The sequence below is a fragment of the Oxyura jamaicensis genome, chromosome 7 (assembly GCF_011077185.1).
Source record: "Oxyura jamaicensis isolate SHBP4307 breed ruddy duck chromosome 7, BPBGC_Ojam_1.0, whole genome shotgun sequence".
Taxonomy (NCBI): Eukaryota; Metazoa; Chordata; class Aves; order Anseriformes; family Anatidae; genus Oxyura; species Oxyura jamaicensis.
In genome coordinates, this window is record NC_048899.1 from 21,203,862 (window position 1) to 21,222,921 (window position 19,060).

Below are 19,060 nucleotides of genomic sequence, written 5' to 3' on the forward strand. Positions count from 1 at the left end.
CTTATTTTAAAGGAATAAGGGAATAGCTTTTTTTTTTTTTTTTTTTTTTTTTTTTTTGTGTTGTTATATTGTTTATAAGGTAGTCGTCTTCATCTAAATTAAAGCCAGTCAGCCACCAATTCAAATTAAGAATGTAACTGTTTAATATATGTAGCTTGCTAATCAGTCTAGCATTTGTTAGTAAGTCTCATATAGTTTGTGTTATCTTTATCACTTTATTTTAGAAAGCAACCTATAATACAAATCAACCTGTAGTTTACATCAATTTTTATTCGGTTAGTAAAATAATTATTTTATTACTGTTCAGATATTTGGAACTACTATTCTTTAGTACTGCAATATATTTAATTTTTAATTTCAACTTTGTGGCCATAGATTTCACTGAAATCCTTGAATATGGGACGTACCCCATTACTTGAACATACTCGCAAGCTTTCAGAGGTTAAACACTTATGGTCTATGCATAATCAATGTGTATGGTAGTGCAATTAATGTTAACTTTAATGAAATGCATGAATATTTAAAACTTAATGAATCTGACTTTACAGCATGCTTTACAGCCCGGTTCACATACGTGAACAGTATTGACTGTTGGCCTCTGGATGTCAGCAGCGTATCACAAAATTCCTGTCGTCAGCCACTGCTTTCCTGCTACCTCCCAGAAATATCTGTGACTTGTGGTCTCTGCACACCTCTAGAACACCCAGTGCTTTTTCCTCTTATAAATTATTCACTTGCTCTGTACCAATTAGTTCTACCAGTTGCTAGGTTTGTTATCAAGTTAAGCTTCAAGACAAGAACCTGAACTCAATGAGTGATTAAAAATTTATTAGCAGAGATGATTAAATATGCAGATAGTCCGTGAAGCTTGTTCTTGAAACCATTATATTACCTTTTTAATACTAATGATTTGTATAATTAATTTAAAAAAAAAGCCTGAAAGTCTTTTAAAAAATCAGAGTAGGACATAAAAGGAAAGAGATTAAATGCAGAGGAGGCAGTGAATCTGAGTATTAAACCAGCTCATTCACATGTATAGGCAATAAAGTGATTCCTTACAGGGATAGTTTTTTTTTTTTTTTTTTTCTTTTTTCTTTTCCTCTGCTAAGATGATTATTTGATTATTTTATTAATCTTTTAAGCAATTTGGGAAAATTCTATCCACTAGCGAGCCGCATTTTCAAAATAGAATTTTATGATGAACACTAATAATACAGATTATTCCCCTAAACTTTATGGTAAAACACTAAACTGGTTTCCATGTGAAGCTGCAGCTTCCTCAACATTTAAGCATATGCTCGATTTAGGCACTCGAGTGAGCCCAGAGTTTCCATGGGAACTGCTCAGGCACATTAAGGTGAGGCCGAAGGCACAGGGCCGCTGCCCTGGGAGCAGGCCCATGAGGAAAAGTTTGCCTGAGAGGGGCTGAGCCTGGCAGTGAGGTGGTGAGAAGAGGCTGCAGCCTCTCAGCTGTGCCCAGGGCAGCAATCAGGCAGACCTAGGATAGGAGGCAGGTGGGACCTCCCAGAGTCCAGCTGAGGGAGAATTGGCCAACAGGCCAGCTGTGGAGGAGACAGGTCTGGGCTCCCCTCCCACACCAAAATAAAAGAAATTACTTTATTTCCCGTTAAGGGAGTAGCTGGAGCAGAAATATGGCCCTGGCTTTTTGCTTTCCTGAGGGAAGCAAGCCCTAATGGTGGCGCAAAGCAGCTGTGGGGAAGGAAGGCACCAGGTGTTCAGCTGTAGGCCCTGAGGGAGCCCTGGGGGTGGCTCAAGCCAACATTGGAGGCCTTGTGAGACTTCCCAGAACATTCTCATGTGTGGACCTGTGCAATGTATTAGGTTGTAATGACCCTGTGAGAGGGAACAGGAGGTGACAAGAGCTGGTTACAGGCCAGGGACATGAGAGGAGCTAAAGGGTGAGCTGCAGTCCCTCTATAAACAGCAGGGACAGGTAGGAGTAGCCCTGAAGGCTCAGTCCCATCCCCAGGAGCTGGAGCGTGACCCTTATCTGAGGGGAAGGAGAGCAGAAGCCACATGTGGCTCACAGTTCTCTCCCTCTTTCCTTCCAGCTCCATTTCTGTGCTGCCTAGTGCAGCTCTACCAAAGAGCGTTGCTGAGGGAGCCTGCTGTGGATGAAGCTTGAACAAAGGTGAGGGTCTACTGCAGTATCTACTGGTTGGGGCCCCTCTTTCAGCAGGCCCTGTGCAAAGGGGGCTTTGAGCAACCCCTCGCCTCCTGAAAAGGTTGGAGTGACCCAACAGCTGGTACCGATGAGCCCCAGGGTCTGAGGTACTGGAGGTCATAAGAGGTGGTGAGCATGCCCATGACAGAGCTGTGTGCTCCGTGTGTGACTGGCAGTGTGTTTGGAGGAGGCATATGCATCAGAGTGAATTCGGCACAAATGGTAAATTATTTTTTTTTTTATTTTTACCTTAGGTTGGAAGGCGTTGGTGTGTGTGGAAATTATGAGGCGAGGTTGGTATGCACCTCGTGTTGCCTTTCTTTCTATTGTGTTTATAAATTAGAGTCCCTTTATTTTCAAGTACTAAGCTCTGCTTACTGTGCTTTAAACTTGAATTATGGTAACTGCAGTCTGTGTTTCTAGACCTGGTTATAGTAGGCAGCAGAATTAGAGCAGAGCATTTTGTAGAATGAGACCCGGATAAGGTATTTGTATTGCTGTTGCCACTGAATTTGCACAGTTAGAATTTCACGGTGGAGGATGTGTCTAAGTAAAAATGATTGTTCTTTATCCAAAATACCATGCCTCTTTGATGGCGTGAAACTAGACTGTGACCTAGAGCTTCCTTAACAGACAGTAATCCTAGAGGCATTTCTCTAGTCCTGTGGGAGATGTATCAACCCAGATGTACAGCTTTCTTTTCTTGCTTTTCTCATTGCTCTGAGCTAAGTTGAAACACCACTTTTCACAAACATATTTCAGCTTCCCCTTCCATTATACCAGCTGACTACTTGTGGAAAGAGAAAGGGGCACAGCAGAGCATTAGTTACAACAACCATGATGGTATAAAAAATAAGGGAAGTTGAATGAGGTGCTTCTAGTTCTGTTCCTTATGGCTGAAGCTGACTAAATGAATGAGTCTTTATTCTTGTGTTCCTGAATATGGGGTAGGCTGATGTGTTCCCAAGAAGTCTGGAAAACACTTCTGTTTATCAGAAGTTTGGATTTTTTTTTTGTTTTGTTTTTAATGCCAGCAGAAAATTTCTAATGTGAAAAAAAATACTTGAAAGAAGATTAAACTTTTAATTTCAAATGATTTTACCACACAAAAGGAAGCAGTTGGGAGAAAATAAGCGCACAGCTTTCACAGACTTTATTTACCCAAAAAGCTTATTTTGTTAAATTTTAGAGAACTCTGCAATTGCCAAATCCACAGTGTATGTTGAATGTTTGAGTTCTGGGAGATAACTCATGGAGGAAAAAAAATCTGATGATAGATGTGAGGTCAGCTATTCAAACTAAAATACTCTCTCCTCAGTTACATGGTATAGGGCTGTGGTGCTCAGACCATATGCATAGTTAGTTATTTTTAGGCATTTAAGGAGAATGTAAAGGAGGTGATGTGTGTAGGAGGGTGGAAGGGTAAGGAAAGAAATTTAAGAGATATTAACATTTGGAACAACAATAGATGATAAGCCATTGGAGAGAATTTCTCACCCATATGCCTAACATCCAAAGGGGTTCACTTCTGTAGCAAACAATTAATGAAGTCCTTACTCCTTACATGATGCACAGCACACAAACAAACACATGCATAATGCTATACATTTCAGTTTGCTCAAGATAATATGTGTGAGCGTTGGCAGGATCAGAGTCAAAGATGTCAAAAATAACTTTAAGGGCTTGTGGAAATTCACAAAGTGTAATAGGGTGATACTTTACTTGGCGCTGAAGTGGAAATTGTAGCTAATATATTTAACGATGGACTGTGGTCACGGGGTTCAGTGTAACTGAACCATACCCATCTCTATTTTTGAGGTAAATGAAACAAAGTATATGAAGTTGAACTAAGAATTAGGGGTGTTTTCCCTATTTAATACTTGTTTACTGATACTGTTAGATACTGTTGTTTTTATCCTATATTCTGTATTTGGGGGGGGGGGGGGGACAACATGCACGCACAAACTACTCAAAACCTTCTTTATGAGAAATGACTTGCAGTAGGAATCTATATTTGAAATGGCCTTGGCCTTGTGAATATGTAAAATGCATGATACGTTTGAAGAAAAATTTTCTCATTCCTTAGCACTGTAGAGTTAGGCACTAAAAAGCATTATGTGAGTGAGCTAACTTTCTGATTTTGTTAGTTCAAACAGTATCTGCCATAAAGGTGGCCCTTAAAAGGGCCTCCCCATGGCAAAGATGTACGGCTGACTTGCATTACCCCTTTGCTTAGGATAATGTGGCTGCAATAAATGGATTCTAGATTTTGTTGTATGATGAAGTGAAATTCTCCTTTTTCTATGAAAATACATGTTCTACTTCTCCTTCCATTTTGAAATAAAGCAATACCTCTTAGCATGAATTTAAAACTACAGGGAAGAATGAACATGCTTTTGTCATCAAGCTGATCAAAGGAGTTTCAGGAACTGAAACAATGAATATTATTCTAGGTTTTCAATATTTTCCTTGTGTATGTAACATTTTCCTAGACTTTTTTTTACAGGTTCATCTCTTTCTCTTTAAGTAATTGACCAATTAAATATTTCATCTTCCTATAACTTATCCGAAAGAAAAGAGGAAGATATCCGTGTTGTTATAAGAAAAGTGTTGTTGGTTTGCAGTTCTTCTAGCAAGTTTTTGTTGTAATCTGGAAGCAGTATGGGTTCTGTAACTGTAGTTAATGAATCAAGTGCTGGAAAACATGGTACTGCATGGATTAATGAACGTGTACTGTTCAGGGTGCTTGCACAGTTATCACACTCAGAGAAAAACATGTGACGTTATGCAGACTCCTCAAAGAAAAGTGATGGTGGAGAAATTCTTCTATACAGGGTTGTACAGACAAAGAAATTGGGCTGGAGGTAACTGAGTGCCTTTAGAGAGGAGTGAGTTGCCTTTAGAGCATATTAGACCCTGTGGGTAGTTCAATGGAAGAAAAATGAAATGAATAGAGAGCAAGAGCTCCTGAAGAGAGGTATGATGAAGAGGTGTGAGGAAGCGAGCCTCAAGAGAGAGCATAGAGAACTATGGCAGTTTAGCCAAGTTGACCGTGGCAGCTTCAACCCTGAAAACCCCTAAGACTTAAAAGAATAAATGAGAAGATAAAGCGGAAGTGAAGAGATGAAAGAACAACAACTACTCCAGTTGTTCATGAGGAAAAAGTCTTAATAAGGTTGACCCATGATTATGAGGCACTTTTGCAGGGATGTGTATGAATTTGAAAATTGTCACAATCAGTCACCTGCAGAATCTCATGGAACAATTCCAAGCTCATGAAGCACCAGTGTTTTTACTGAATAAGTCTGAATGCATCACTTGGCAGCCTGATGTTGCAGGGAAAGTTTCATTCTAAGAAGTGTATGTGTTTGACTCTAATCTTCTTGTGCCTTGCCTAACGAGCATCAGCATAAGCTGGAGACAGATGCAGAGACAGTGAGACAGAAAGAAGCGGACAGAGGCATGGTATGAGCCAGAACTTTGAGGAGTGACCTAAGATGGAGTGACTAGCAGGGCATCTTACTTCTTTCAGAATGTAGCACCATTTGGTGATTGTATGTAGCTGTAACTAAAATGTTGTTGTCTTGTAGTTTTTTCTAGGTTATTTATTAATTGAAGACAAGTATCTGTTGTAACAGTCATTACTTGAAAGTTTTATTGCAAGTTTCTTGAAGTGTTGAAGTAGTTGAATGCACTATAAAGTTTTTAAACTAAACTTTGCTGTGACCTCTCTGCTAAAAAGTAGTGCAGATTAAGAAAAATACAACAAAAAGTAGAAAGGTGGAAACCAGATACATACATATGTTAACTTTTAATAAAAAGAAATCATTCCAGGAGACCTCATTAAGCCAGGACGATATTCTAAAAGTGAATATACATGTTGACAGCTACACCCATAAATTTGAAAACTGCAAACATGTTCAGCATAAAAGCCATTTTTGAAAAAAGCTGTTGCTCTGCCCTTGTACTAATTTAAGAATTGTTCTTTCATTCTGATTTTTATAGTTTCTCTTCACATATATAACTGGGACAGTTTAAAAAAAAAATACTTTAAAGAATCTTTCATGATGTCACTAACTTCATAATGCAGATGATTATTTTTTAAAAATACATGCATTACACAATGATTTGAGGTATCAAATAAGCTCAATAACACCATTCTTTCATTTTCTAAAGAAATAAAATGATCTGTCTTCAGACTGTACTGTATTCTTGCAAGAACCTCTGTTTCCCAGGAGTAATGATGTTAGTTTAAATATCTTGACTGCAGCATTAGTCTTGGGGAAGAGGTTCTCTTGTTCTATTAATGCTGCCTGGACACACAAAATCTTCACTGTGAGCACAAGATCTCAGACAGTCTCTTCTTTCAGCGCATTTCTATCAGTATATTCAAGGTATGTGCATATTTAAGTTGGCTTCAGTAAAGTAGGGACTGACGCTAGCCCAATTTGGAGAAGTGTAGCTGGTACAGAAAGACTGAGTGCTCTGCTTGTGGAGACAGACTCTGAGGAATGAGATACGACCAGTTGTGACCTCAGGTTTGTTTTTTCATTGGTGTGGGAGGAAGGAGGAGGAAAGATGCGCTTGGTCCGCTCTGTGTAGGTGGAGAGAAGATGATATTCAGAAGCTAGGAGAATTTTAAATGAAGATCAGTAATGAGAAACCGCACCACAAACAATATGGGAAGACAGCAAAAAGTCTTCAGGTGACTGAGAGGAACTGAGCAAGGGCAAAACCTTGGGTTCGAGTAGTTCTCTGGCAGTATGAAACGTGAAATATGATTTTATTTGTTTTCTTTGAGTAGGTAAGATATTGTTTTTAGTTTACCATTCATACCCAGATGGTGCATACACAATCTGATTACTTATATCTTGTCATATTTATCAGGGAGCTCCTAAGCTTTCCACAGTCCTACTTTACATGTGCTTGAGAAGAGATTGTATTTCATGCTTAAATGTTTGTTACCATAGCTCTTCTGAAGAACGGCTAATGCATGTTGTCTTCCCTACTAAGAGAGAAGTTATGAAAATAACCTTGAATTAAAATATTTTTCATAGAAAATGTGTTCCTCTGACTTCCTTACTGAGTGGTGTAATAAAGAATGGGAGAGAGAAAGAATTGTTAATGGAGGGAGCTTTGTTTGAGATGAATCAGTCACTTGCCAATATAAGCAGAAGTTATGATAAAGATTTTGATATGTTCACCGAACTCTACTAGTGTAGCAGTTCAAAACTTTTGATAGGTAGACACTGTTTACTTTGATAATAAATGGAAGACTGAGGTAGAACTATAAGGTAAATCCTCAAGGAGTCGCATTAATACATGCATGTTCAAATATTGATAAGATTGTGTTTAAGACCTTGTCTTAACAGCCAGAAGTACAGCTCTGCTGCTGAAGGCTTGTCAGGCACGTTGCACTGCTGAATTGAAATCTGCACTGAGTGAAGTTGTAAAAGCTATGGAGTTCCCAGACAAAACTGACAAAGAATCTTTCTAATGAGATTAATTGCTGACATAATTGTGCTGTTTCTGGCCTCTTTCAATCTAAGTGAACATAAGCTCCGTAAACAGGCTTTTTATTAGTGAGTATTAGTGGAACCATCTGGTAAAGGAGAATCTGTTTGTGCAAAGTCCTACTTTATTTCTAATTAGTGGTCTCAAACAGATTTTCATCTCCCTGATATATGTATGTTATTTGAGGGTAGTAGGAAAAGGAGTAAGAATAAATTTCTTATCTAAATCAAGTGTGTTAGTCAGCAGCAGTTCTCTGTCAGTCCCAAGGCATTCATGCTTCCTGTGTATTGAACTAGACTCCCGCTTCAGTTTTACATTTGGTAACACATTCTGCTCTGGTATCTTTGCCGTAAGCAGGGGCAGGGAAACAACTCCCAGCAGAAGTACATAAAAATAAAATTTCTTTTTTAGGTGACAAATAATATTAAAAACAACTTATATGAATCCTTTAGTTTGGATACATATGCCTAGGAGATGCTTTATATAGTAGAAACCCAAGAAAGTTGTGAGACTTGAGTAGTAGTGGCTTCGGCATGTTCTCTACAGCTGCAGCTTCCAAGATCATACAGTAACCTACACCATGGATTTCCAACAGAGAATCTTGCCTGGAACTTTTCAAGGTTTCTGAACTTGGAATAGAGCCAGTAACAGACCCATTAAGGGTGACCAGCAGTTTAGGAAAAACAGTTGTGGCAGGGAAAGGACTAGAGTGATGCTATATGTGGATTAAAAAACACTGGCATTGAGGAAGAGAGAAAACAACAGACTACAGTCTGTGTTGTAAGACCAACTGCCTTGCTCTGGCATGAACACTTGTATGTTGCCCAGTGTGTGTTTTGAAAAACATCTTTAGGAGAAGGAAGAATAAAGGCTTGTTATATGATGCCACTGAATGCGGAGTAAATACAATGATGAAAAATCATGTGTAAGAATTTCAGTTTTCCTCTGCTAACTGAACAGAATTAGAGTTTTCTGCAGAGAGGTAACAAAGAGCAAGAGGTAAGGGCACACAGAACCGTGTTTGGGGGGAACCCAAAAAAACTAGGTATGCGATACTGAAGTTATCTTTCACTTCTTAACTGAGATGTGCCAATTTACTTGCTGTTGATCCCCCAAGACAGAAAGAAAAGAATTGTGCTTGTGTGTGATACGTAGGGTTCAAGGAAGGAGGTGTGTTTTGGGTTGTTTTATTTTTATTGAGCATCATCTATTGTCAAGATGGTGTATCCAAAATACTAAGGGGGCCTGCAGGGGATGTTCTGAAGTATAACCTATGTACCGTGTACATCCAAGCAGTGATTAGCAGTGCACCAAATATATCAATGTGCTGCTAGTGCCTCTAATGGCAGTCAGTTGTGGCTATTCCTACATATATATATATATATATATATATTGCAATGCCAGAACATCTTATGCCTTTGGGTAAGCATCCACATTTTGTTTTTATGCCAGGCAAAGGAGGTATCAGTCAAATACGTAAACAGTGATATTTATACCTGGGCTAGCAGATTTTTAAATTATGCATTATACCTAGAAGAATAGCTTTTCATTTAACATTGTTTTTGTGCAACACAAGCTGCATTTGCACTGAAGAAGAAAATAGATAGAGCTGGGCAACTGAGCAAATATGACCATATGGCAGCATATCCTAGTATATTCTTCCACATTACAATGTGGCAGCAATAGCAGTAAGACTCCCATGTTATAAATTAGCTTCTATATCTAGGTATTTTTCTTAATGATGATTTAAAAAAAATCACTCAGAAAAACTCACAGTATTAATTTCACAGTGTAGTCAAAACTACCTGTGTGTGTAAGGTTCCTTGTTAAACCTCCTCCTCCTGTCAGGGTACATCTTCCATTCTTGAATACGTTGGCCTGTAACAGAAGGCATGGGAGGGTCCATTTACATTATTTGAAGGCCAACATTTCTTTTTGGTCTGTCAGAGCGCTTTGCCATCATGGGCTGTGTCTGGTCAGTTCTTAAGTAGTTGTTACTTGACCATCAACTGCTTCCAGCCCAATTTGGTCCAATGTATACACTTCCACTACATTTCAGGAAAAGTTTAGATTCTTGTTATGTGGAAGGATTTTTTGTTTTTAAACATGCTGCCTGGTATGTTTACCAGATGCTGTCTATAGACGTTTGTAAGTGACAAGCAGGCGATTCATGGTCACCTTTACCTCGCAGTTTGTTTCATAACAGACGTGGGCATAACTCTCCCCTGCTGGAAAAGAGAAACTTGGCAAATTGGACTCCTTGTTTTGGAAGTTTTCTACATACCTGATTATATATTATTTCTATATTATTTCTATAAACCTGATTATACTTGTTGCGCTTTTCCCAACTCTCTGCTTTCCTTTAATGATGTTATCAGAGCTGTGCTTAGAGTGGAAGAACTGTGTATGTTTGGATTTACGAAGTCACATAATGTTTTGTCTTTTGTTCTCCCTTTCCTTCTTTGCAGTCCTTAATGCTCTATTTGCTTTTCTGACCTCTGCTGAGCATTGAGCTGACTTTTGTAGAGTAGTAATATCTAACTGGGGGCCCATCACTGCATTTGTATGTTTCAGGTTATTCTTTCCCATCACTTTAAATTTAATGACACCTTTTCTTTCTTTCTTTCTTTCTTCCTTTCTTTCTTTCTTTTTTTTTTTTTTTTTTTAAATCTACTCTGGAAGTAGTATGAAATAATTGAAGTCGTCCTGCCTGGTGTGTTATCTGATGTTGTCCTCGATGTTCTCCAACAAAACTTGAAGAACGTGTTTTAGAAGAGAGAACAAAATTTGGGATTTCATTGTTCTGTAAAAGTCTGGTGAGGTAGTAAAGATAAAACACCACTGAACAACAAAGAGAAGGGAAATTAAAGAGGATTTCTTGGAGACAGCTGGCTGGGCTGGCTTTCTAAATGAAGAAAGGTACTGATCCTGAAAAGAACGGCTGACAAATCTAGGACGTCAATGAAGAAAGCAAGAGTGGCATGAATGAAACTCTGTGCTTAAGTGGCTGGAAGGAAGGTGGAGCATGAGATGGTTAGGTTACCGAACAATTTGAAAGTAGAAACTTTTTTTCTTAATTTAGTTCATCAAATCATTTGTGTACACTTTTCCAAATGATCTGTAAATGAAACTTCAAAACATTGCTATTTCTAACTATTGCAAACTGCTGCTTTGAATGGGCTGCAAAGATATCTTTCCATCCGCTCCACTTCCCCTGCCACTTTCAGTTAAGATTGGATCCTGATGGATAGCATCATTTTGTCACATTGTGGCACTTTATAAATAACATAATGCAGTGATGTACAGTACATTGACAATTGCAGTTTTAGTAGCTATTGGGAAAGCTAAAAATGAACATTTTCCATAATCTAGATCATTTATTTAGACTGTCGGGCTTTCTGCACATCTCCAGTATGTATTCCCATAAGATATTAAAAAAGATGTATATGTTTTTATTATATTTTGTATACACTTTGGTAGGTGTAAAATAAGTTTACATTTCAAATGCATTTGTGCTGCTATCAGAGAAAAGCAAAACAAAATAAATTGATGCCAGGGGAAATGTCAGGCATGCAACACAGATTTGTTAAATAAACATTACTGTGTGGCATTAGCTAATGTTATTACTTTGTGTCCCTAGTGGCTCTTTTTTTGATTATCTGCATTTCTAAAGACTGTGCACGTTTCATACACACTAAGAGCAGAGCATGCGGGTTCTGCTTACGTGAAGGGCCTTGCAAAACCTTAAGCAATATTTTTTTCTATTTACAACTCTGCTAAAACATGCTTACATTTTCAGTGTAGAAGAGAATGGGAAGAAATATATATATAATTTACTATGTGTAGTAAACTATGAAACTATGTGTAGAGGGAAAAACAGCACAACAAATAGACTTTTAGGGATTTTAATACAAGGAAAAGTATACTTTTCCTGAATATCTTTTACCAGGGAAAGCAAAATAAAAGTCTAAATCAGAATTCATTTAAAAGTGCTGGAGAAAGGATAGCATAGACTTGCTTATAACTGTGGAAGATTATTTCATAACTTCCACTCAATCTTTTACAGGTAAATGTTTCTAAGAGCACTGCTGAAGCCAACGTACAGCACAGATAATGTTCATATATAGTGTAAACTTGGGAAGCCTTATGAAATCTTCTTTAGATGGAAAATGTTTCTGTAGCCGTCTTCCCCCTCCTCTGTCCCTCATCCCTCCTGTTCTCCTTTTCTCCCTCAGAGACCACTTTGTACCCAAGTGCGGAGACTGGGGGAGCTTGCACTGCCCCTGCATGACCGACTTGCATGAGCTGGACTTATTAGCAATGAGTCAGAGCAAAGCCAGCTAGGTGCTGGTCTGTTTACATGCTGCTAGTATTAAATTGGGCAATGGATGTATTTTTATTTAAAGAGTATAGAGCTAATATTAAGGGTTTGCAAAATCAGCATATTTCAAGCAAGTCTGATGCAGAAAAGAGACTGGGGTAAAAAGGAGTATCAAAGCCGAATGTTGTAACCATCTGTTCAATTTATTTCATATAGCATGTTGCTGGGCTTAGTCCAAGTCCAAATTGACTTGTATCTGTGCTACAGCTGACATCAGCTGGCCTTTTGTCTGCTGGGGGGGGGGGAGGCAAGAGAACTGATCTCGAGCATGACTGAGATGGGCTGACTGGAGTATTTAGAGGGGAAAACTTGCACTGGCATTCACTTCTCCAGAAAGACAACTTAACTTGAAATCAAAACAGTATGTCGGGCACATGTTTAGTTGTCAGTGCTTGTTTAATGTTGTGTTTTCCTGCCTGTTGAACTGTTGCCTGCAGTGACTCTGTGACCAAAATGCTATTTCAGTACAATTAGTTGGCTTTGATTATAAAATAGAGAAAGAGAGAAATCCTTTATTTAAGGAACAATGTTGACTTCTGTCTTGGCGAATCAACCTAGTATGTCCTGCAGAATGAGTGTTTACTCTCATTGACTTAATGAAACCAATTGTAGAGGTTACAAAAAAGAGAAAGAGAACGCTGTTAATCTCTGCTGGTGAACAAGAATGTAAAACCTGAGTTTCAGGGATTTTTTTTTTTTGATGTGAGTGTGATGAGGACTATTTGTATTCACAGTCTGGCTTTCTTTCCCCTCATCCCTTACCTGTCAGACTTGGTCTTCTAGCTAGTTTTGCTCTCCTTGTGGCAAGAGGTCTGACAGGGTGTTACTATCTCCTCTTACTCTTTGCTGTTGACTTTCTGATCATTGTACTGTTCCCTTCTCTATTTTCACAATATTTTGGATGGGTACAAACCAAACAGCAGCCTTTCTGGTGCTGCCAAGCATTAGGAATTCCTTGCTACCAAGAAAATAGTTTGTCTCAAGTCTGAATGCTCCAGTTCCTGGTATATCCAGACCAAATATGTTTTGAAGATTTTTGACTGCCAAAATATGGCGATGGTCACTTAAGTATGTGCAAACTGAGTATTAGCAAAAGCCTTGTAGTTTTGTCAGGGCAGGTATGGTTTCCGTGTAGGTTAGAGTGACTCATTTTCCCCCATTTCATATTTTATTTCCAGAATATAGAAGGATGAAAGCTCTCTGATTACATCATTAAGGACTTTTGTCAGGAGAAATGTTGTCTAAGATGAAAATGTGTTTCCTGTCTCCCCCAGTCCCTTGTGTTACAAGATAATCAAGCGAGAAATGATCACTCTGGAAAAATGTAATTTCAGCAAAGTTATGATCTGGTGATAATATGGCTTTATGATGGAGAGAGAGATGTTTAACTACAAATATTTGTCTGTATTAATTATGTTAGGGAGCATGTGTGCTGGAAACCCTCTTATAGGGAACATGCCATGCCTGTATGGCCAGCTGTGTCAAGGCTTCATTGTACCGAATCTGTTAACAGCTTATTTTAAAATGAAAACTTAAAAACCAAAACACTTCTGAGTCTGATCTAGCTGAAGATGGTAGTTGGCATACCATTCATTTCACTGAGAGCTGGATCAGTTTCTATAATATTCTGTTGCATAAAACTCTAAAAGAAGAAATTCAATGAGTTTTGCTTTAAGTATAAAACTAGCTGTCACAACTCCTAATTTATAGGCTTATTTTCAACTCTTAAAAACTAAAGTATAAAAATAACCCTCTATTTTGTCATTGTTAACTCTATTAATGGATTCTGTTGCCAACTGGTAGGACTTTTTAATCCCAGCACCCGCCATTTCCCATAATTTTCCTGAAATCTATCATTTGCAGCATGTGGCAATGGAGACTCTTAAACAGTGACATACTTATCCTTAAGAAGCAGGTTTTGCTGGGGTTTATGCTTGAGTCCGTTTTTCTTATCTTTCTCAAATGGCCAAATTTAACTGATTTGAAAGGGCCTCATTTTAAATTACATTCATTCAGTGAAAACAGAAATTAACACTTAGAGACATCTATATGCTAATGACTGTAGCTCAGGGAATACCCTTCTAACCTTTTCAAAAGGAGTTGGTAAAAAGCCATTTCACTTGAAAGCAACTTAGTAAAAATGGTAGATTAATTAAATACAATAAAACTTCCCTAAAATCTTTATCCCATTTATCACTTATCATTATTTTTCCTTCTTACATATGGTACCTTAGCTCCAAACCGAATGTTCCAGGATGCATTTATTAAAACTGTTTTTTTGGTGACTATTGGTGGCTATTAGAAGCTGAAAAACAGAGGTTAATAATGTCATGAGTTTTAGGGATGGCATGTAAACAGAGGTGAAAAAGCAGCTTCATCTATCACCATCCATAAGATACTAAGTGTATGAATTTTGGCAAAAGGGTCAGAAATGCAGCAGGGGGAAGGCTTCCCATAACCCTTCCAGATGCTAAGCAATGAACTGAACAAGAGGACCTCAAGCTTTCAGACCTTGTAAATGCTGTGCATCTTTATCCGTTAGTTACTCTAAATGCATATTATCACTTGCTGCATGTAGGCATATTTGCTATAGGTGCAGTCTTTGTTCTTGACTCTGCAAGTGGTCAGAATTCCTGAAGAGGAGGAATGATGAGTATTGCATGTAACTTGGCTGCTTGTCCATGTTGGTGTTACAGCTGGGAACACCTGTGGTACTGCAATATATGCAACATTTCTTAGAGAAGGTCGCCATCGTGTTTAAAGGACTTACAGGTTTTTGCATCTTGCGTTCCTATTTGGGGAAATAAAAAGGAGAAGCCTGTGGAAAGAGTTGCCCTGTTGTTCTTACACTGACTACTGTTATGTGATTTGTTGTAAGTACAATTTCTGAGGAAAAGGCCTAAAAAGCTAATGCCTGCAGTCTCTTTGAAGCCACCCGTCTGATTAGTCTTGTAGATCCTGATATGAAGTCAAACTGGGGTCAAATAAAGTATTAAGCCCTGGAGTAAGTTGTGTCTGCCCTAGGCTAGAAGCAATTTGCAACTCATACTTCGTTTAAATGCAATAGCAGTAAAAATCCTATTGAAACAAAATGTGGCAATTATTGCTCTTGAAATTCCGGTGCAGGAGAGACTGGAGGAAGGTCACAGATCCATACTTGATTTACTGATGAAAATCTGTTAAAGTGATGCAGAGATTCAAAAGGATCATAAGCTTTAGCAATACTTAAGTAGGTGTGATGGAGCAACCTCCTTTCCACTGAGCAGAAGAGGCCCAGAGCAGCCAGGGTGGACGAGCAGTGGCTGCAAGCCCTGAGCAGGCAGGCGTAAAAACTGCTCAGCTCAACCTCGAGAGAGAGAACCAAATGTGCTGGGCAACCAGACAAGAGAAGATAGGTGGTGGCAGTCCCTGAGCAGAAAGGGATGCTTGTGACTTGAGGATTGGAGGGTGAGATTTTTCTGCAGGAGTTGAGGGAGGAAGCTAAAAGAGTGGGTGATAGCTTCCTCCTACACAGCAAAGGGAGAGAGGCTGGGGATCTTTTCACGAGGAGCTGCTAACAGGTAATGTATGATTAAAAAGGAATAACTGTGCCTTGAAGACACACCAGAAGAGTAAGTGGGGTGTGAGAAAATGGCTTTTATAGGCTTTATTAGCAGCTCAACTGTACCCTAGTTTTTTTTAACGGTATCAGAAAAGTAATGATCTACACTGCTGTGTTTTTGTCCCCTGGACTGCAGAAAGACAGTTTTTAAGCAGCTGTTGCCTAATACCACAAAAAGCTAACGTGACCTGGGATCAGAGCAGTTATGAACAACAGGATCTTTGTTTTTTACTGTTCCAAGTGGGAGTTGTTCCCTCTGCTCTGAAGACATCAACTTTTCCCTGCGTTTTAATCAAAATAGTGTCTTTTTAAAGATCTTTCATAAAGGGGAAAAATCCCGTTTGAGCTGCAGCCTTTAGCAAGTATGTGTAGTAATAAGACATTTATATTGCTCAAATGTGTCTCAGTCCCCCCTACCTCCAAAGACAACTACTGAAATTGTAGTTCTTTACCTAATCAGTTTTGGAAGTGGCACTCATTTCTTTCTGGCAGCCACTGAATAGCTATCTTGCACTGATTTGTCTCCAAACAAGATGTGATAATTCAATTCATTTTCTTAGTTTAAGGTGAGGTGATGTCCTTCTTTTGGCCAGTTGGTACTCCAGGTTCTAGGTTGGTCTAGCTAAATAAAAGCCTTGCTGTCTTGGCTGTTACACAGGGCACTCCAGAACTGTTAAAGCTGGAGAGGCAAAGCTTTGTGCTTGTTCTCTTACACTTCTCACATCAGTGTGTTGAGCACAGCAGGGAACTGTAACATACTCTGCTGCTGGTCTGCAGTCTGAGACTGGCTACAGGCTTTCAGCACTCTTGCAAAAGGTGGTACTGAGAAACCAAACGTTTTTAACCTGAGCTATTTCATACATTACAAAGCATTGGCAAAACGCTTGTTGGGCAAACAATATCCACACATTAGAGGTGAGCATAATTCTATAGCCTGATTTTCTGTAGTAATAGTTAATGATTTTCAGTATTCTGTGTATGTGGAGATTTGTTGTGTTCCTTAAGCAACAAGCTTTGAGTGCTAAGCCATATACAACCACTTAGACACTGCAGTCACAGTACTTGTGTGCATGTAAGGAACGGGAGAAACATCAACTTTATAAACAGCAGAAAATGAAAATATAACTGTAGTTTAAACACTGTTTCCCATGGCTCTGAATGAGGGCTGCCAAGCACTTCTGTTGGCCTGAGAATATTTTGTGGCTACCGAGGCTGTAAGCCAGTGTGTGTGTGACTGCTCTGCCTAAAAAAAAAATAAAAAATAAAAAAAAATCACCCTCATTCATTGATCCTGTGTGCAAAAAATGGTGACAAGGCTCATAAAACATTGCAGAAAGGAAAAATATTTTTGGAAGAGAAAGCAAATAAAAACCGTTGCTTTCACTGTGCACACCATTGAATGTTAGCCAATACGTACACCGTGCTGGTCAGGTTCTGTACATCCATCACCTTGATTCTGAAAAAGGGGTTAATTATCCTCCCCTCCTCCCCCCATCTATAAGAACAAACTGCAAAACTGAAATATTGGTCATTTGGAGATGGCACTGCAGTGGTGCTTGGGAGTTTTGCAAAATCCAGGTGTAGCTTAGTTTTCCTGCTCATGAACAACTTCATTACATGGGAGCTGACCCTCAAACCCCTTCTGAGGACCACTGGCTATTCTCTACTCTGGGGAAAGGAGAACAAAAACAGAGGAAAGGGAGTGTGTAGGGCAGAAGATTTGTACTGTCTTTGATCCAAGACACCAGAAACTCCTTTTTGCAGCTCAGTATTGATTTGGAGAGGGGCCTGCTGTCCTGAGAGGTGTCCTTGGTGAGTCCAGAACAGCTCCGTTTGCAGCGATAGCAAGAAGTCAGGGAGACGATGGATGTCAGGAGCTTTCAGAGCAGTTTTTTTTGTTTGTTTGCAGAGGCTTGACTTGTACCCTGCCCCATGGCACGTGAGTGCTGCAGGACTGGTGTGGAGCTTTGAGTTCCCTGGAGGTGGTGGGGGCAGGCGGCTGCCGGCAGCTCCACGTGCCCCGGGAAGTCTCCCCACGTCTGTCAGTAAATCTGCCTGCTTCTGATTCACAGTCATCAGCGTGCCAGACTGGGTCGCTTTCTCAGAGGTGTCAAACATTGCTTGTCTTCAGCCTGTGGTTTACAAAAGCAAAACCACATATAAATCCCTCTGGCACTGTAATAGAATTGGATTTGCAGGAGTTTAGTGAGCTAAAGAAGATTCTGCAAGTTGAGCAGGTATAGATTTAAAGCAATGGAAAAACCCAACTGAGGGAGTTTCACAAATCCTGTTTGCTGAATGCATCAGTAAACCAATTGTTTGGTTTGTGATGGCATGAAAATATAGTTAGCTGAGATATTTATCAGTCTTTGAAGGTTGTACTCCCTGCAAGATCAAAACTGACTGAAGTTGACACAGTTTATTTTAACGAAGATATTTTTAAACAGACAGCTATATTATAGTTAGTAATTATAGCGGTTGCAAGAACAGAATGAAAAGCCTATCAGAAACCTTCTGGGTGAAGATAAGTGTAAAATTTCAATCACTTAATAGTTTATTATAAAACTAAAGCAAACCTCTCTTAATGAAGTCTTATTTTCTGTTGGTGATACTCTGCTCTGCTGCACCTGCACAGGTTGTGGTATAGGCTTCTAAGCTAGAGCATCTATAGACTATAGCTGGATTTGGAGAAAAATGTTCTGTGGTAGCTTATTCTAACTATTAGCTGAAGTCAATTGTATTTAAACAAAAATATCAGTTTAATTAAAAGGTTATTTGCTAAGCTTATTTGAAAAGTGTCAGTAGGATAAGGCTGTATCATATCTGCCTGTGTTGCTGGCTCTGTCTGGAAAACAAGGTACTCTGTCTGCCTTCCACCTTTGGGTCAATATGTAAACTGGCACTTCAGTTGTAAAGTTGCAAATCTGGTCTATGTTTATATAGATGAGCTACTGGAAAAAAACATGCTAGTCTCTGAAATTCACCCCTTTCAAATGCAGAACCCAAGGACTTGTGCATCCTTCTGTAAATGAAGTGAATTTTTAATCACTATCTGATAGATTCTTTCATTACCTGAGTTAATGTAGATACAAATGAAAAATCGTAATGGTAATCTTTAATAGTATATAGTAGCAGTAAAGCTTTGCTAGCCTCAGATTTCATCTGTATCCTAAAGAAACAAGAATGAAGCTGTATACTACTTCTGTATTCTCTCAGATTTCTGAGACTCTAATTAGAATTGAAAGTAAATCCCCTCCTTTTATACATTTTCTATGAAGTTTAATGTAGAATTTTTCACTGTAAATGCGTGAGTTGTTCCAAGAAAAGGTGGCTTTAAAATATATAAACAGCTACTTGTAGTCAGTACAAATAGGCTCCT

The 19,060-nt window shown here is 38.9% G+C and overlaps 1 long non-coding RNA gene across 1 annotated transcript in view; it reads left to right on the forward strand.

Moving 5' to 3' along the window:
• The first annotated feature begins 2,297 nt into the window (after nt 1–2,297).
• LOC118169846 overlaps nt 2,298–19,060 on the forward strand; it is a 50,520-nt gene continuing 33,757 nt past the window's right edge. The window contains exon 1 of the long non-coding RNA XR_004752308.1: nt 2,298–2,407. This is a non-coding gene — a long non-coding RNA (uncharacterized LOC118169846). The remainder of the gene's footprint in view (nt 2,408–19,060) is intronic.